This window comes from Octopus bimaculoides, chromosome 5, assembly GCF_001194135.2.
Source record: "Octopus bimaculoides isolate UCB-OBI-ISO-001 chromosome 5, ASM119413v2, whole genome shotgun sequence".
In the NCBI taxonomy this organism is placed as follows: domain Eukaryota; kingdom Metazoa; phylum Mollusca; class Cephalopoda; order Octopoda; family Octopodidae; genus Octopus; species Octopus bimaculoides.
Genome location: NC_068985.1, coordinates 23,980,006 through 24,001,651, shown reverse-complemented (window position 1 = coordinate 24,001,651; position 21,646 = coordinate 23,980,006). Strand labels below are relative to the sequence as shown.

Genomic DNA, 21,646 nt, shown 5'->3' with positions numbered 1-21,646 from the left:
TATTATTATTATTATTATTATTATTATTATTATCATTATTATTATTATTATTAATATTATTATTATTATTATTATTATTATTATTATTATTATTATTATTATTATTATTATTATTATCATTATTATTAATATTATTATTATTATTATTATTCAAAAGGTATGACATGCTAATTTATTTAGCAGGGATGCCATCCTGAGGTTTACGTTCTGAGACCAAATTCCGCAGAGTTCAACTTTGCTTTTCATTCTTTCGAAATCGATAAAATATTACCAGTAATGAGGTCTATGTGATCGACTAGCCCCATTACCCATAATTTCAGACCTTGCTTCTATAGTTGAAAGGATTATTATATGAATAATTAAGGCGGTGAGCCCGTAGAATCTTTAAAGCGTCGGACAAAATTTTCAGCGACATTTCTTCCAGCTCTTTACATACTGCGTTCAAATACCACTAAAATCAACTTTTCCTTTTATCATTTCAATAAAATAAGTATTAATTGGTCACTGGAGTTGATGTAATCGACTAACCCATTCCCACTAAAATTACTTGCCATGTGTCAAAATTTGAAACCATTATCAATAGTTATGTTCAGCAAACTAATCGCAGGACTTCTTCAGCAGAAATAAAACACTTTCTATATTTGACTGTGGAGGCGCAATGGCACGGTGGTTAAGACAGCGGACTCGAGGTCATAGCATCGCGGTTTCGATTCCCAGACCGGGCGTTGTGAGTGTTTATTGAGCGAAAACACCTAATGCTCCACGAGGCTCCGGCAGGGGATGGTGGTGAAACTTGCTGTACTCTTTCACCACAACTTTCTCTCACTCTTTCTTCCTATTTCTGTTGTACCTGCATTTCAAAGGGCCAGCCTTGTCACACTGTGTCACGCTGAATATCCCTGAGAACTACGTTAAGGGTTCACGTGTCTGTGGAATGCTCAGCCACTTGCACGTTAATTTCACGAGCAGGCTGTTCCGTTGATTGGATCAACTGGAACCCTCGACGTCGTAAGCGACGGAGTGCTAACAACAAATATTTGACTAATGTTGAGGTCTGGACGTAGCCAGACAATATCTTGCCGTTGTTATGACTATATTCACTATGTATTAGTTCCTTATTTAAAAAAATACAGAGAGTTATAAACAGCTTTCAGAAGCTATGTGTAATCTATTCGTTGCACGACGCAAAATGGGGTTCAGAGTTAATTTAACATAATTGGCTTATTACAGAGATTGAATATAGAGAAGCAATTATGGTGTCGTATGTTTAGATCAATGTATGCGAGATTTAATGTGCAGCAGATATCATTTTCATCATTATTATGACACAAATTCTTCTATCGCCACGGCCACCGTCACTGACAAATATAATAATAACAAAAGTAACAAGAACAATTATGATCATCATCAGCATCGTCATAATTGTTATGATCATGCCGCATCCTTTTGGTTCTCTTACAATGTGATGTTGACGCTATTAAGACCATTTACCAGAACTCGGTCCATATACATAGCATTCAGCTAATTGTATACATTTACGATCTCATCGACAAACGTGGATTTATAAATTTATGCTAACACATAAGTACGTACATATATGTGAATGTGTGTGTATATGTGTTTGTGCGTGTGCATGCGTGTGCGTGCGTGTGTGTATGTGTGTGTTGTAGGTATGATTAGATGCGCGACTCAGTTTTAAAATGTTTCCTCTTTTTTCTCTTCTTCAAAAAGAATTCTTAATAGAACCGCTGATACAGAACCGGTCCTTTTTGATTAAATAATTGCTCCAAAAGTCATTTATTTCTTCTGGCATGTGCAAGACATGATCTATATTTGTAACTAGATTGCATTACACATTATTTCTTCTTCACATCTAAAACACCTTGATTTATAAAACTTGGCGCAGAATTTGCTTGCCGATCCATTCGCAACTAACAGTGATAAATCTGTTTCATCTTGTAAATAACCTCCATCATCATCACCACCACTAACAACAACAACAACAACAACAACACTAAAGCGGCCATTTCCTTTGGAAAGCAACGCTTCCGCAATAATATCCTTGGCTGGCACACTTTTCCAAACAAGCTGTCTCTCTACTGGAGTGAAATCTATGCTAGCTAGATCTTCATATCAATTACCACTTCTGAAATCGATATGGAATTTGATCCTTCAATGTAGCGTGTCTATAAGAACATTGAATTTACTTCTACTTGGCGATAAGTTATTATACTTCATATCGTAGCTGTGTGATAGCCGACTTTAATTTAATTGCCAACATGCAAATACTAATCACAAACGTTTTGCCGGCCGATTGCATTCTACTGCAGTTACTGCTCTCTGTTTTGGACCCAAGCACTTATCTCCCCTTTCGTTCATCTAGCTGTGAAATAAAAAGTAGTACTGCAAGCAGTTTCAGGACCAGTAGAAGCGTTGTATGGCAGTTCTTGGATAGACTGCCTTGCAGTATTTATTTTGGTTCTCTTCACTTTGAGTTTAAACACTACGGAAGTCAAGTTAGTCTTTCTTTTATCGTTTCAGTGGTGATAAATATATTACTAGTCCTGCATTGGAGTTAAGTCTTCTCTCCCTCCCTTCTCCCAACATTCTCTCTCTCACACACATACTCTCTATCTCACTGTCTCACACACAATCTCTCTCCCCCCTTCTCTCTCTCTCTTTGTTCCCATCTTAAAGCATTTAGACTTATAGTACAAGCCTCGCTCCAGCCACTGAACGTGGACCGCGTCCGTTGCTGTTGAAGCCTTCAGCTACCACTGGTACTCATTTGCAGCTGAGTGTACTAGTGCGACGTGAAATAGAGCACCTTCCTGAAGAACACAATATAGCACCACTCAATCTAGAGTAGAACCCACGGCCTAACATTCATGGGCCCAAGATCTTAACCACTAGTCTGCGCATCTTCACGTTCATACCTATGATATCCTATTATACTCTGGGCGGGAGGAAGACTGCATTACCTTATGCGTTAATTATGATGGTAAACAGTGATTTGAATGCGGTTTGAATGCTAATTCTAGCAAGTCGATCGAGAGTATAGAGGCATCCTTGCTTGCTTACTACCTGAAGTAGCATAGGTTATTTTAGGTAATAGAGATTCCTAGAATCAAAACTGTAAGACGACTCAATTCTAACTTGAAGTTGCTTCATTTCCTTTATACAGCTCATATTCATGAGATAGATAAGTGCATTAGATCTTTTCCTTTCATCCTGTAAAATACAGTATTTATGTTTCGTAATAAGTCAAAATATAAACAAAGAAGAAATGAACAATATTTATTATTTGGGTATGTCTGCAGTCAATAGTCTTTAGTCCACTAAATAACCAAGAAAAACTGTATGGAGATTGCCTACCAGTTTCCACTATTGTAAGGGAAAGGTGTTTGTGCTTTGCGGGACATTGTTGGTGATCTAAACAAGAGCTGGCGATTGACCTGCCTGTTATGGACGCTAAAGCATGGCCGTACTTGACCGGTCGTCTAAACATAACGTAGGCAGATCAGCTCACCAGAGACACTGGATTCCAACCCGAAAACCTCATTCAAATAATGCAGGACTGAGATGTGATGTGTGGGTTTACAATGTCCGAGCAAGCCCGATCAGATGATGAAGCTGAATTATTCAAAAAGCAGCATTAATTAGAAACGAAATCGACAATATTCGAGTGAACCCTAATTGATTTAAATTGTTGCTTATTAACAAAATTAAGAACATCTATATAGAAATTCGAACTCAAATTGATAGTCTTTTGTCATCGTTATAATCGTCTTTGGTTTGTTTTTATTGTTTTTATTCATAGTGAGTATTGTTGTTGTTGTTGGTACGGGTAATTTTATTGTTGTTGTTGTTGTTATGAGTAATTTTATTGTTGTTGTTCTCAAATTATTTGCAATTTCCATTCAACAAAGTAAAATGGAATAGATTTAATCAATAATGTAAATAAGTCAATAATCACACTGAAACAAAACACGAAGAATTGATCGTTTTGTTAATTAACCATTTTCTATGACTAAATCGAAGAATTGGAATGAGACTGACCACACACAAACTCTGTACAATGTCTCCTGCTGTTATCGCATTCTTCATCTTCTTTCACTTCCTTGCCTCCATTTTAAGCCAACATTCAATTAAACGATTCGAATTAGATATATTTACGTTGTAAGTATAATTTAGACAAAAGTATAATTTTAAAAAATTCATTATTTCTTCTATTCTTCATCTTATTTTTTCCTTCTCTTCCCGTCCGTCAGTTCACACACTCACCAAAGTACAAGAATCAAAAAGGAAATTATATTTTCTTAAGAAAACTATTTCCGTTTCTTCATATAGGTCAATGAATTATTGGAATCATTGACTTAAGAAGCCGAATTTTAATCTTTCCTTCGGCCTAACAATTTGATTAAAGTAGTTAATTGCTGACGATTATTTAGCTAATAAACGTTCCAATACAAGCTAAATGCTTTCAAATATTCCCCAAAATTAATATTTACAGTCATAAGTATCCCTGCAATAATTAAGTTATGATCTTGTCATAATTTTGTCATGCCATTTTCATGTATTTAAAAGCAATTCTATCGTCCAGCAGCTAATTAACTGAAGCTGTTGACATGAATATTTTGCACTTGCAATGCCTTCTTTGTGGTATGTTTATAAACACACACACACACACACACACACACATATATATATATGTGTGTGTGTGTGTGTGTGTGTGTGTGTGTGTGTGTGTTTGTGTATGTATATGTGTGTGTATAAATATGTACATGTGTATGTATGTATGTATGTATGTATGTATGTATGTATGTAGGCGCGTTGGTCTAGAATTTATGACTCTGTTTTTGAGTACGAGAGTTCACGCGTTCGAATCCTGGTCAACTTTGTAGTAAGGGTTCTAACTACAGCCAAAGAAAACTCTAAATGCAAATAATGAAAGTTATTGCTTCAGAATAAGGCATAAACGGAAACTGGGCTAATAATAAAGAATACCACTGCATCCCTGAGGGCTCGATGTTGTTTGACTTTGTTTCAGCCAGCAATTTCATATTGGAAACAAAAAATATCTGTCCACCCGTCAGAGATGACTATGTCTAGGTGAGCCAACGAGAGGAGCCTCTACCAGAAGTGAGTAACCGCTGTAGTACTCGGGTGAAATGCAATTTCATGAGAAACTGTGATGTTAAACATTTAATTGTTCAAATTCAAAGAGAAGCAACCTTTATTAAATAAGTGTTTGAGTTTTAGGTCTTACATCGTTTATATATATTTTTAAAGAGACTTAATCAACAAGCAATTTCAAACTTGAGCCAACAAGGTTACACCAATACTGCACGAACGGCCTCTGACAGAAGCAACTGAATTTGGCTCAAACTACCCTATCCTTTTAAACAAAGAAAAGACAAGTTTGATAATATAGTTTCACGCCTTAGATAATCAGTCAGTGCTAACTTTGTACTTTTCCTTCTGACCTCAGCATTCAAATGGTCTGTGATGCTAAATTTCTTAAGAGTTTCCCCATTTCTCTTTTGTTTGATTTAATGCATCTGCATCTGATGTAATAATCACATTATTTTTCTGCAAGATTAACTCTTCCTGCAGAAGGTTGATATGGAACTCAAACAACTGAAGAAAGCAACCAAAGAGATAGACATGATAAACCGGATAAAGGTGGATTTAATTGACAAGAGATGGTAGATGGAATCCTACAGCAGGCGAAGTCTAATTCAGTCCTTGCTGCTCTATTCTGGCGAAACGCTTGTGACACTGAGCTAATTGCTGAAGATGCAGAAGGGTTTCTAATGCTGCAGTTTCTGTGTCGAGCAAAGCATCTCTGGTATTTATTTTGCTTAATAAGAAACATTCGTTTAAACGTTTCCTTTCACATTATATTAGCAACAGATACGTTATGTACTCTCAGTCTGGCCCTTATCATACAGTAGGATCATGGCAGAACCTTTGCAGTTGACTGCAGATGCTTCATAGAGCGGTACGTATTTGGTTTTTCCAGGAACGTCCTTATTTGGTAATTACCTTTTCTAAGGTATTTAGTGCGGTACTGTATCGTTCCAAACACTGACACCCTTCACAAAAATGTGATAGGAAAGTAGTAGTGTAGATTGAATCAAACCTAGCGCATTACACACTAGTAGTATGTGCGACGAAAAACAAAGAAAACTATGTGGGAATTTGATTTTAATATGTAGTGTGATTGGAGGTTACAAAATACTACCATTTCAATCTGTCTGTGGATGGGCTCCCACTACATGCAATGGCTTTCGAAAGAGCTATTTCGAAAGTTGTCTTTCAAAATATTGCTTTAAGTACCTACAGAACTACAAGGAGGTAAAACAACCTCCTGGATATTTCCTAAGTTTTATTATTAGCTAAAAACGAAAAAAAACCCTTGCTTTGTTTTAGGGTAGCTTATACATTTTTTGATATTAATGTTGTAAATATATTGAGGAGTGTTGTGAGAAAATAGATAAGCTCTCAACCGAAAGGATGACTTGTTTCTTGTTCTCGATGATTCTTCCCAGTCGACAAGAGCTGCCGATGTCAAACAGAAACGCATAAACACCACAGTATTCTTTATATTTTTAAGGTGACGATCTAGCAGAAACGTTAGCACGCTGGGCGAAATGTTTAGCGGTATATGGTCTGTCTTTACGTGCTGAGTTCAAATTCCGCCGAGGTCGACTTTGCCTTTCTTCCTATTGGGGTCGATAAATTAAGTACCAGTTGCGTACTAGGGTCGATCTAATCGACTGGCCCCCTCTCAAAAATTTCGGGCCGAGCGCCTAGAGTAGAAAAGAATATTCTTTATATTTTTCCTTTAAGACTTAAGGCCTTGTGAATACTAAAGAAAAAAAAAAGCATCTTCAGTATTTAGTTTCCCATTTATTCTTTGTTCACACAAAAAAAAATTATTGGTTTTGAAATTACCGCAAAATCAAAATTTATAATTACTCTGATGTTGTTAATTAATGGACATATTTTACTGAAATATGAAATAAAATTTAATTAAGCACTCTTTGAAATTTGAGAAAATTAGAATTTTTTAACGTCTAAAGTGCAATAAGACGGTTATCAAAAAATATAAGATGATACAAAACGATGTTCCATACCTAATTATCTTACTTTACATCGTGGTTTTGTATAATTAACGAAAACATCATTTACACAAATTCTTAATAAAGGTAAATAGAAAATTAAATACCATAATTAAATTTTCAGATATTTAAGTTGACAAAATTTGGAATATCGAAAGATGGCAAAAGACTTCGATTCTATTTGCGATTTATCAAAGATTAAATAAAGTTTAGAACATGATTAATTTAAAGAATATATTGCAAAAATATAATTTCCTTAAATCAAATTTTTGATGAATAATTAGGTAAATTCCAGTTCATGATTACAAGCTGGCTGAATATATATATACCGAATATATTTAGGTTTCTAAGATTACTGGAAAATACATTTCGAAATTTAAGAAACTGTCATTATTATCAATGAAAGTGATACTGAAAGTGGCATTGAAATATACGTTCGTCGAATATGAATGTAAGTGATGGCTTGAACGGGGAATCAGCATAAACGTAGAATGCTGGAATATGTCAACAAGTATCTAGTTCTACCCATCTGTATTCCAAGTCTAAATACTGCTGTACTCCTCTTTTCTATCTTCGAGGATTATGCATTTTGTACCAGTATTATACCCAAGTCGATTTAATTTTATTTATTTTGTATTTTCATTTGGATTCGTACAAACTCAAAAGAAATCGTATCTGACTTTTCCTGATGAGTAACATAGAACAAATATTATCGTCTCCTTAGTCAGAAATCACGTCATGGTTTCTTCTCCTGGTAGAAGTCCAGTCAACTTACTTGAGACACTAATATCCGTGGGGAAACTATAAATATCGCAAAGAAAATCAATATTTATGGCATTAGAGAGGTTACGGGTTCGCAGCAACGCTAGAAAACCGATTTAAATGTTTTAAAGCTTCTGTTAAATTCTTGGACTATATTATCTATTGTGTTTGTTTATTTTTTTAAGAGGATAGGCTTGGATGTGACTAAGATGTAAATGTTATTATTAAGTGATCAGACTTAGTTGACGCTTCCTCGTTGCTTTATTATTTTAAAGTATTATCCAGTGTTCATTCAGGAAGTCTGCATCAGCATAGCAATGGAACATCCAATGGTTTTGAGAAAAAATAAAAGCAAGAAAATTACGAGCAAGGTTACAAAGTATATAATTACATTGAATAGAAAGAAGGAGTGTCGGACGTTTCGGAGAATGTTTCTTTTTCAAGAATACAAAAATAAACCGAATGTTAAATAAGAAAGCAGCGTGGTTGTAGCATATGCAGAACGCTGAATGGAAGAATAGATATGTGTAGGGTAGAAGTGGGAAAAATGATGTCTTGTAGTTAAAAAAATATATTAAAAGCCAGGGAAAGAGAGATGTGTGTAAGTAGGTTTAATAATTGTTTGAAAAGAGTGTGAGGGCAAGATATAAGTCTGTGCGTCTCTTCACCGCCTTGTGTCACTATCTTGTGGACTATTTGAATATCCGGTAGCGTGTAAGTCACCAAAATAGCTCCTGAGTTGAACATTCTGCACTCCGCAGTTTTCGACGCTGGAACGACATCATTACGAAACCGACCGTCAAGGCTGTACTTTGGCGGTGATGGGAGCGGAGGTCATATCTCTGCAAATCCTCCATCTTCCTGTCCCTAATACACACAACTTCAACTGCTTTCCCTTTTCCTTACCAACCATCCCACCACATTCCCTCTTCAGTTTCGAAGACGAGTGTCCTAATTGCCCAGTCAACTAAGCTGTCTAATCCTTGTATGCTTAACGTAATAATTACGCAGAATCAGAGTGAAAGAAAATGGCACTAGGCTGGCATTTTGAATTAGAGATATAGCCCAGTAATCGCGCTTGAAGTACCCCATGGCAAGATCCACCCAAAGGTCTCATGACTGCGAAATGAACGTTTTTCAACTTTCGGTTATGCGCGCGACAACATTTGTTTTGTAGAGACTCACGCACGAGCGAACACGTTACAATGAAGTAGAGAAATTTGAAAAGACAACACGAAACCGTTTATTTCTCAAAATACAATGTTTATATACCAAAAAGATTTTATAGCATTTTTCTAACATTTTTCTGACATAATTTAAATATATACTTTAACCATGTAACACAAGCCTTCTGTAGTTTTTTCACTCTTATTATCTTATATATATATATATATATATATATATATTATATGCAGTAAACATATCTTTTTCTCCACCCTCCTTTCTCTCATGCTCTCTCTACTTTACTTTTCCCCTTCCTTTTGTTCTATAGCTATCTGTCCATCTAGTTATCTAGCTATCAAACTAGCTATACATCCATCCATTTATCTAAGTACGCAGTTCGCTAACTAGCTACCCACCCAACTATCTATCTATCTATCTATCTATCTATCTATCTATCTATCTATCTAATAAGCTGCATGTCTGCTTTTTTGTTCCTCTATTTTGTAACCTCTTATAGTCCAATAACTCTTCGTTTGTTGATTACCATGCATGATGTTTGCCGAACCTTTACAGACACTTGCGTGCATGCATGTATCTGTTCATGTACGCACGCACACACACACACACACACACACACACACACACACACGTATATGTCTGTTTGTACATTTTGTTGTTGATGTTATTGTTATTTTTTAACATTTGCTCCACTAAGTAAATTGCACAATTTTTCACATTCGCCGTTATGATTACGGATTTTTCGTGTTTGCTTGTATTTTGTATGTTTTTCGTGTCCATTTTCTTCTTCTTCTCCTCCTACTACTTCTGTTCTTCTTTTACTCCACTTCCTCTTCCGTCAGCTTTTCTTATCCTACTTCTCCTCTTCCTTCCTACATCACACCAACCTTTTTAGCTTCAATTTCTCAGAAAAACCTCTTCAGAGAAAATTGCTGAAAATTGGGAATATTTTGAAAAAAAAAATGGTTCATTGTTCTTTTTATATTCTCCATTTTGTTCTAGTTCTTTTGTTTTAGTTTCTATATTTTTTTCCTTCATACGATTTTCTTCCTTTGCCTCCTTTTTTTCTTTTCTTTTTTTCCCCTGCACATTTTCTCATCTTTTTATGATTATTTATCTTCTCCATCCTTTCTACCTCTCAACATCACCATATCATTTTCCCCACCTTCTCCTCCTTTTTCCCCATAATAATTCATATACATACATATATACATATATACATACACACACATACACACACATATGTGTGTGTATGTATGCTTATATATATATATATATATATATATGCTTATATATGCTTATATATATATATATATATATACATACATACATATTTGTATCTATATATGTATACGTATATGTATATATACATATATGCATACATACATACATACATACATGCATACATACATACATACATACATACATGCATACATCTTTCATCTACCGCTCCAATCAAAGAATTTTTCGCAGCTAAACAGAAAATGATGGTGTGTAATGTAAACTGCTTTTACAGATAACTAACACCTGAATACAGTAGTGGCTATTGTTGTCGTCGTCGTTGTTGTTATTTTTTGTTGTTGTTGTTGTTGTTGTTATTATTATTATTATTATTATTATTATTATTATTATTATTATTATTATTAGTGTGATGAATATTATTTTGTTTTCACTTTTATGTATTTTGCCCGACTCGCAAATGATCCTTATTTCTTTATTTCTTTATTGCCCCCAAGGAGCTAAACATAGAGGAGACAAACAAGGACAGACAACGGGATTAAATCGATAACTGGTACTTAATTTATCGATCCCGAAAGGATGAAAGGCAAAGTCGACCTCGGCGGAATTTGAACTCAGAACGTAACGGCAGACGAAACACCGCTAAGCATTTCGCCCGGTGTGCTAACGATTCTGCCAGCTCGCCGCCTTCGCAAACGATTCTGCCACATCGCAACATTAATTGATTCAAATTTCGGCATGTGGCCACAAGTAGTTTTTAGGAAAGGGGAAAGTCGATTGCATGACAACCTCACAACTCGACTGGTATTTTATTTTATCGATACCGAAACGATAAAATGCAAATTTGACCTCAGTTTTATTTGAAATCTGAACGTAGATACTTGGAAGAAACTCCGTTAAGCATCCGACATGCTAACGATTTTGCTAGCTTGCTGTTTTATACTAAACCATGCCGCTAACCATTATCCCCGGCATGCGAACGATTCCACCAGTACTGCCTTGTACTAAATCATAATTAAAATAAATATACTGAACCACAAAAGAAACGTCTCACACATTCTAAATAGATTCTGAACAAACTCCCATAGCATTGATTGGAGAATGCTAATTAAAAAACAGTTCTTTCCCAATGATAAAACCTCATTTCCAGAAACATGTTTGACGTCATATGGTGTCACTTGATGACAGAGTGTCCTGGATCCAAAGAAATGAACTCAATATTCCGTATGACCACCGTTAGCGTTGATTACCACCAGCCATCTTTTGCACATTGAATGCGCCAAACGATTGAAGAAGGCCAAGGGGATAACAGCGCATGTGCCGAAGTTGTCGGCCTTGGACCGATGTCATTTAGCCTTCTTTGGATTTCGTTCCATAGGTGCTTTATGGGGTTCAAGTCCTGATTTAGGGTAGGCCATGGCAGTGTTTTGATGTTGTGCTGTTGGAGGAAGTTTGTTGTCAACCTGCAGTTTGGACACGGGCATTTTCGTGTTAAAACATGTGATTCAGATGACGGACAAAGTATGACACAATGTGAGGCCTCAACACTTGGTCGACGTAACGAGCAGCGATTACTCCATTGCCTTGGCCTTGACTGATGTTTTAGAAGACCACCGGTTCAAGTTTCTAGCTGAGTGTAATCCGCCCCATACCATTATGTTCTGTCCTCCTCATGAGTCTCTCTCCACCACACAGCCATCGGCATGACGTTCACCCCTTCTCCCAACCCTGTTTCTGCCATCTGACACAGAAATGCAATATCGGCTTTCGTCAGAGAAGACGACAGTGCTGCACTGCTGCTATCGCCAGTTCTGACGTTTTTGAGCCCACTGCAGTCATGCCCGTAGATGACGATCTGTGGGAATGGGGCCCCTAGCCAGACATTGGCAAGATAGATTGAAAGATCTCAGCCGGCGGCGAACTGTCTCTGCACAAATGGGTCTGTGGTGAGTCCCTAATGGTCTGCCTAGCTGATTCCGTTGCCCTCCGGCATCGGTCCTGCAAGTGCTGTCGGTACAGTTGGCGATCTTGACGTGCATTTGTAACCCTCGGTCGACCACTGTGTGGACGATCATCTGTGCTGTTTCTGGCATTGTATCGTTCCCTCAGCCGCTCAATTGTCCGAATATTGCAGTTCAAGTCATTAGCAATGACCCATGCATGTTGACAAGCTTGGAAATGTCCGATGACTTGCTCCTTTTTGATTTCGTGTCAGTCTTGGCATGTTTGCTGCATTTGGGAAACAAATGACAGGCTGGGAAATTTGGTTGCCTTTTATACCCTATGAGCCAACGTTCTGCACGTGCATCATACTTTCCATAAAGATGCGTTCACGTGCATTACCATGTTAACGAAAAGTGAACGAATCAGAACCTTACATGCAATCCTTGTGTTTTCAAAGAAGATTGGTGTTGCGGGTCGGTAACATCTTCCTGATGTCAAATTACCTAGAAATGTGATAAATTCCATATCATCTCACTGTCGTGTGTGAAACAAATAATCTTTCACAGTGCGGCGTTTCTTTTGTAGTTCAGTATATTATGGGTTATGGTATCTGAGATTAATTGGTGAATGTAATTAATGTGCTCTATTAAAGTGACTTTAATGCATAGACATTTCTTCCCAGAGTAAATCGAAAAGAATCGTTAATACTAAACTTTGGAGATTTTGCCTTTTGGAGATTGAAAAATGTAAAATTAGGAGTTTTGCCCAAGTCACATAAGTAATCTGGTATTGAACCGAAATTTAAATGAAATCATTGATAATGATGGGTATTCTTCACAGTCGTTCTTTGTTCGGTTAGCCTTTTTATTCGCCGAGATTTCCATTCTATTAACTTTATCTTTATAATTGAATATTACCAACGAAATCTATTAACTTTTTATTATTTGAAATCATTATTTGAAACGCAAGCATTCCGACTTCACTGATTGCTGTGAAGACGATGATGTGTTTTAATCAAAGTAAATTTACTCAATGAAAGAATGGCTGATAGCAAGCAGCGTAAACCGTCACTATTAACACGTCACACAGATGTCTAAGAGACTTCGAAAAGCGGTCTTCATATTTCCAAATGATCTTAAATAATAGGATGTAATTTTAGAGGTGGAGCAAATGTTGGGATTTTGACGATAGTTATTAGGAATGAGTTATTTAAGATGGGAAAATATGACAGAAATGAAAGTGTGTTGGGGAGGAAGAGCAATACGGAGGTAATATTACGGACAGTTTGTTACTACTGACAGTTTCTGGCACAACATATCTGTGTGCTGTGTATGTATGCGACTGCGGACGACTGTTAAATGTATATTTACAGAGCCACATACGCATGTATGTATGTATGTATGTATGAATGTATGTATGTATGTATGTATGTATGTATGTATGTATGTATATATATGTATGTATGTACGTATGTACGTATGTATGCACGTGTGTATGTATGTATGAGTGTGAATATGCATGTATGCATGTATGCATGTATGTATTACGTACGGACGGACGGACATGTGTGTGTGTGTGTGTGTATGTATGTATGTGTGTGTGTGTGTGTTCCCTTCTGTTTGTAATTATTTGAAGTCTTCTTGTAGGATGGGAGTTGGTTTCTTACAAAGATACAAAGCTTCATTGTTCGAATATTAATAACAAAACCACTGTCACATTTTCAACTTGGTGGGATGTAATGTATCTATCACAGGTCCAGGAGAAGCTACTCTTCCTATCAATGCTGTTATTGCCCTCTAGCTTACGGGATAAGTACCCATGCATTGCTTTTCTCATTGTATATGTATATATGCATGCATGCATGTATGTATGTATTGTTACGGTTACTGCATGACAAGTAAACAGTCCCCGCTCGAAACCAGCAAGTAAAACAAACAGGTCTGTACAATACAGTTGTGTATTGAGAAATTGTTATGTCTCAAGCTACTGCTACCTAGCACCTTCGGATGATCTCTACTCAACCGCTACACGACGGCTACTCAAGAGCTACTCATCTCCTCTACCACGGCTGGACTACCTCTATTTATATGTCTTGGGCGATCCTACTTCTTCGCTTGGGGGCGTCAACACAACAGAAATATGATAAAAAATTTGCAATAATGGCAGTACAGAGTTGTTACAAAATAATTTGGTCAGTAGCCAAATATTGATCAAGATGAAATAGTTACCAGAGTCATGAATCCAAGAAGCATAAATTGTATAAATGTGAGTTCTTGATAACGGAGAGTTCCATATCAAATGTGACGGTCGTATTTCCTTCTCAAACGCCTGCGTGTTTGCCTAAATTCGTAATTTCTCCGAGCCGAGACGATCGAAGCGAAAGGGGAAATAACCCTTTTTATTTTCTTGAAAATAGCTGGTGAATATATATATCTAGACTTCATTGATTCAAAACCAACCAATAGGCTAAACTTTTCTAACCCCAAAATAACTAAAACTCAATCATTACAATATTATAATTAAGAAAAATACATTCTCATTACAGTATTTAAGCATGCATGTATGCATGTATGTAATATAACTGGATCTCGGACAGAATTTCCGACCATAAAATTTCCGTAGTTCGATCCACTGAACTAGCAGGATCATTGACTTAACACATAGCTGGGCGAGTATTCCTGAGGCACATGAACACTTAATGAAATTCTCAGGTGGAGTCAGCCCGACACAGAATGACAAGGCTAGACATCGGTATTACGGGCGCACTCCAGCCAACAGGCTTCTGCACAGTTTCCGTCAACCTTGATTCCACTTACCTGTATTGGTGGACCGATGGCTATAGAAAATTATACTTGCCAAAATGCAACACAGCAGAACCGAAAGCTGGAGTTCGTGATTGTGAGGCAAACTTCAGTACCCTTCGGTCATAATGTATCTGCAAATATGCTCTCTCTCTCTCTCTCTCTCTCTCTCTCTCTCTCTCTCTCTCTCTCTCTCTCACACACACACACACACACACACACACAAAGCACAACAAACACAACACACACATAAACTTGCTGTGGTCAGTAAAAGCGTGATTGATTAGGGTTATGTCCCAAGCTACTGCTATCTCGCACCTTCGAATGACCTCTACTCAACCGCTACACAACTGCTACTCGACTGTTACTCAACACTCCTACCACGGCCAGACTACCTCTATTTATATGTCTTGGGAGATCCTACTTCTTCGCCTGGGGACGTCGACAAAACAATTAAAAAATACAGTTCCATAATTTCCTCGGCAATCGTTAACCGTCTGCAATATGAAATCGTATTTATACTTACAGTTGTTACGCATATAACTAAATCATGTAGATAGATTTGTATAGTTGACATTTTCTGTCGTTAATTCTGTAACCTAAATTATAAACGGGTCAGTGGTGTTTATTTTTCATACAAAACTTTACTACAGAGAACACCCAAAGATTTTAGCCGTCAATATGTACGTAAATTAAAGGTGGCGAGTTGGTAGAAGCGTTAGTACGCCGGGCGAAACGCTTAGCGGTATTTCATCTGTCTTTACGTTCTGAGTTCAAATTCCATCGAGGTCGACTTTGCTTTTCATCCTTTCGAGGTCTATAAATTAAGTACCAGTTTCGTACTGGGGTCGATCTAATCGACTGACCCCTCCCCCCAAAATTTAGGCCCTTGTACCTAGAGTGGAAAAGAATATGTTCGTAAATTAAATCAATTTACTAGATACATAAGACAGACGTAAACGTCAGTAACGTTTATACAATCTCATCGTGAACACTGAAAGTGGGGAGGGCGACTGGTTGATGCCATTTCAAATATTCTATTTTTCTTCAACAGTGTAAGTTTGCATTTACACATATTAGACACATTCAAACATTGTTGTGTTGAAGACACGACTATGTTTAAATTAAATCCTTTTTCATTGTCGTACTCTTTATATTCTCTTTATTAATTCAGTAACTTAGGTTAAGTCCATTCATGTTTTCAAACTATTCCGGTCCTATCTTCACAATGACGTAATGATTGTGGTGCTATTATTGCCATAATTTTGTAGTAAGCAGAAATGGACATTAAAAATACTTTTGTTTAATGATATAATCCGGTATTTTGATATTAATAAAAAAAAAAAAATTCACAGCCAATTGCAATTTATTTTCTATAACTTTAATGGAAGATATTAGCTTTATCAACTAATAATTTTCTATGTGATTATATTTCGTATTCCGTGAGGAATGGCTTTTTTGTAAAAGCTTGTATGTGCATGTGTAAGCATGTGTATGTGTGTGTATGTGCTATTTTCATACATATACATACATACATACATACATACATATATATATATATATATATATATATATATATATATATATATATATATATAAACATACACACATACATTTATATATACATGTGTGTGTGTGTGTGCATAGTTTTTGTGTGTATATATATACATATTAACACGTAGTGCTGAAGGTGTGGCATTGCACATTTTGCGCTTTTAGACATTAACACACACACTGCAGTAATATAAGCAGGCGAAGGAAAATGTTTGAAACAAGACAACAGAATCATCATTGGTTTACCTTTGTAATTGCATACAAACCGACCTCTTCATCTCCACCACCATTACTCCAAACCACAAACCGCACACTACCACTCTCACATCTCCTCCTACCCTTCCATTGCCGCCACATCACCTTGCAATCATCGAGTTATTGTAGCTGAAACACGGTTTGTTCTTCAAATGTGATGATGATGAAGAATTCCTCTTATATGCCATAAACCATTTGCAGCTGCCAATGAGCAACAAACGATTGTGCCATGTATATCGACCTTGTTTTAAGGAGAGAGAGAACGAGAGAGGCAGAGGAGAGAGAGTTCTGTATTAATCCCAGAGCTGTCTTATTCTATGCCAGCCACTTCACAAGTTGGAATTGACCACTCAATACAGGGGAAGTAAGCAAAGCAATTTAAGATAGATGAATCTGTCCTTCTACTCGAATATATAAATGTGTGTGTGTGTGTGTGTGTGTGTGTGCGTGCGTGCGTGAATATATGTGACAATGTATTATGAATGTATGTATGTATAGATAAATAGATACATACTTACATACATATATACATACATACATACATACATATATATATATATATAATATATATAGAGACACATACACACTCATACACACAAACACACACACACACATACACAAAATATGTATATCTGCATATTGGTGGTGGTTGCAGCGTGGAGTGTGGGAGGGGTTAAATTTTCTATTCTATTGAAGAGTATCCAAACGCCTACAGACTTCTTTCTTCGGCGCCGTTGAAGTATGTTGGCAACTGGAGGAGGAAGAAGAAAATAAGGAGAAGCAGAAAAGCAGGAGGAGGAGGAGGAGAACACATTGAGAGGAGGAAGAAAAGAAAACTGAAAACAACCACAAAAGGGGAAAGAAAAAAAATATCATGGTTATGACGGTGGCTACAACAAGAACAACGATGATGATGTTGAAAATAGTATTGGTAACGATGAAGGCGGTGATAGTGATAGCGACGGTAACCACAGTGAATAATAGTTTCCAATAGTCTTATACTTATCACGTGCTTTCATGGCGCTTCCCAACACAGTTCTGTGTCCCATTTTTTTTATCTGCAGAGCTTTGTTTCGGTTTCTTGATTTGTGGATATTTTGTATTTATGTTTGCAGTGCCTAATAAGGGTATTTTCTGTGAGCTGTGTATATTTGAAAAAGTCTTTGAGTTTGGGTTGTAAATTTGTCTACGTATTTTTTCTTTGCTTTATTTTAATCAATCACAAGATGTCTATTGATATAAATCGTGTTTCTATTTTCAATCAATCCTACCAATTTTGGCCGGCCTTACCATCAGTGCTTTATATTTGCATAAATTTTCCACAGTTACGTTGTCATTTGTTGAGGCTAAAACTTCGGTCAGGTAATACTTCGTTTTCTGGTGATCATTACACCAGATTTTTCAGTCGTGTGCAGTGAACCATCTACAGAAGTTGACAGTAAACTGGGATCAGTTCCAATCTAGTGAAGCGGAAAGTGAAGACGTTGCTGTGTAAGTTTCCAACAAAGGCAACCTGTTAGAAAATCCCAACCCACAGTAACTCTGCTCAACACAGTTAAGGAATTTCACAAAGGTACTCACCAAGGGTCGGTGCATGTTGTCGACAGTATAATCGGAGATCGGCAAACTCTACCGTCTTTACAAGTATGGAGTGCGCATTGGATGTTGTCTGTGATAAACTATCAGATAAGGGGTGATCATGGTTAGAATGCCTTTAATCATAAGTCTGCTCAAGCAAATCTAATTTAGGTCCCCAACAACAACTTCCTGTGAAAATTTTGACTGCGTTCTAAATCAAAAGAAATTATGTTAGTTATATTTTTATGAATATACGACAAGATAACTAATATTTAACAATGACAGGCAGCAAGCTGGCAGAAATGCTAGCATGCCTTTACGTTCTGAGTTCAAATTCCGCCGACGTCAACTTTGCATTTCATCCTTTTGGGGTCGATAAATTAAGTACCAGTTGCATACTGATGTTGATCTAATCGACTAGCCCCTTCCCCCAAAATTTCGGGCCTTGTGCCTAGAGTAGAAAAGAATATATTACACTGACAGTTGGAAGTATGAGGGGGGTGGCTATTCCGCCCTAATGGAATTTCGTTGAATTTTAGAAATTGCACTAAGCACAAACGCGTTCCTTAGGCGTTCCTTTTGGCCAGTAGTCTGTAAATTTAGAGTACAAGATCTGTATTGGCATTTTTGTACCTAGCATCTTTTATATATATCGTAAGCATAGCAGTTGATGTTTTTCAGAATGGTCTAGTCTCGCATGGATCTTTTTGTTGCTTATGTATCGTTGTTTCTGACACACTCATTCTATTTCACATTCAAGAATAAGTGCAGGTTTTACTTGACAAAATCTTTCAAGTCTACATATTTAATGTCGATATGGCGTCCAAGTTACATAACCATAGAGCCATTGAAGCAGATAAAAACAGTTTTGTTTTGAGTCTCAGATTACGTTGTGAAAAATATGGCATGAGATCTGCCGATAGCGAAGGCACTGTCATGTAAAATAGAAACATCAACAACACTGATGCAGAAGTTTGTATATGCTTTGGTAGAAAAATTGCAAGTATTTTCTCGTGTTTCATCAGTCCACTTCTTTATAGCTTCATAAAATATAGCTTAAAAATGACAAAACAAAGCTAAATTTTTAAACTTAAATTATTTTGCTATGAAAATGTGCTGAAAGTAGCAGTTTGTGGTATAGTATGACGAAGTTAACATTATGTTTAGCTTCAAATAAATTATATCCTTGTACATGAAGAGTTTCATGCTTCTTCATATATCGAACGATTAAATCTAACTTAGCACAAGAATCATAAGACTTACACATCACTGCAGCCGCCATCTGCGATCTATTGAACTGAATAACTATTTGGCCTCAAGCTCTATTCACATTGAGTAGATCGCCCTTCAGAAAATTTATTTTAGCATTTTTGTTTTTCATAGAAGTAGAATATATTGATAAATAAAGATTTTATAGAATATTTCTCATCGGAGTAACAGGTCTTAGAAATTGAGTGTAAGCAAGAGGAAGACATCAGTAAAGTGGTTGGATTGAGCCCCAGGTTAAAATACCATGAGAACTTACGGTGATTCTGTTCAAAATATTAAGAAGCCAGAAAGTGTAAGGTGGAGAAAACCGTAATTGAAGTGTAATGTTTGAATTATTCAAATGAATGGTGTCCAGATTTGACAAATGAGTGAATGAATCTCAAGTATGCCTGTTAAATAGTGTTTAAATGCGATTTATCCGTAGGCATGTTGGCTGACCGTCAGCCACCAGCGTTTGTATTCCTGCAGGAAGGTCAAAAAGTTGTCTATAGAAATTAAACCATGTATATGATATGTAAATTAGCTTCGAGATTAATTCGTAATTTCTACATATTATCATCCCTTTCTCTTTGGAAATTACAGTGAAGCCTCGCAGATTTGCTCTTCCTTTTCCAATTAAGTGGAGAGTTGGAAATAAGAATTTTTCTTTTATTTGAATATAGCAATAAATACATCACCGTTATATTCATTTGAACGAATCCATGTCAATGGCTCATTTGAGTTATTTTCCTTATCTCGTTTTAGTTTGTAATTATGCTAATTGTACTGACCAAAAACATATCTGAAACATGTTTTTAATTGTAAAAAAAACTGTCTGCCAATCACGCAGATTTAAGTAGACAATGAAATACTTATGAAGTTTAATAGGCAGAAACATGTCGAAAGTTATCCCTTAACTGCAAGCAAAGTTCAGATTTTCCTTTCTAAAAACATGTAAGTTTGAGAGATTAAGACCGGATTATTTAAATTATTTTCACCTTTTCCTTAGGAGTTGCTAACATTTGCTGCTTGTTTTCTTTATGCGAAGAAACGGAAAATGTATTTAAGAATATTTACGTAGTGTTCTTTATATCACCCTTAACTCATCATAAGAGACTAAGTCTATGGCACACCAATATATGCTACAAAGTTTTGTTATGAGATCTGCATACTGACATTAAATATGCAAGTATACACACATACGTGTGTGTGTGTGTGTGTGTGCATGAATACACACGATGATAGGTTCTCTACAATGCTGAGCATCAACAACTGAAAGAAGCATTTTGAAAGTTTGCTAAATGAAAAGTGCTGCAAGCGAAAGATCTTGAGGCAGCAACCCCCAAAACGGCGAACAACTTAGTTGTACCACGTAACATTGATGATACCCTGGGTAAACCATTCACAACCCAGAAAACCTAGATTCGATCCCAAAGAGTGGCATTTCGAACATTTGTAGTGCTCAAGAGATTTGAACTTGAGCACGTAGAGGAGTAAATGAATATATATGCATATGTATATATACATACATACATACATACATACATACATAAAGAAAATCATGTCATTTTTCAGTTCTTGCTATTGTATCTTATTTTACAAACTAAGGTATAATTCCAACAAGCGCATTGAGAAAGAAAGGGGAAAAATAAGAAATTAAATATCTAAAGATAAAATGACCTTACTAACTTCGCTGTCACCATAATTCCTTCCCCGCTTCCAGTTTCATCTTTAAATATCCGCTATTTTCAATTCCGTACCTCTTACTATCCCTACCACACTCTGTCTGTCTCTCACTTCGACCTCATTTCTCTTCTCCTGCATTTCCCTCTATTCTAGTTACTTCCCCCTCGTTGTTACCTAAAATGTATACAGGTAAGAACGTACTAGTGTAATAATATATACATTTTATATGTATATATATATATATATATATATATATATATATATATATAT

At 36.3% G+C, this 21,646-nt stretch overlaps 1 protein-coding gene across 3 annotated transcripts in view; it reads left to right on the top strand.

Moving 5' to 3' along the window:
- LOC106867714 (probable vesicular acetylcholine transporter-B) overlaps window positions 1–21,646 on the top strand; it is a 292,276-nt gene that overhangs the window by 148,140 nt on the left and 122,490 nt on the right. The gene's annotated exons all lie outside the window — the stretch shown is intronic.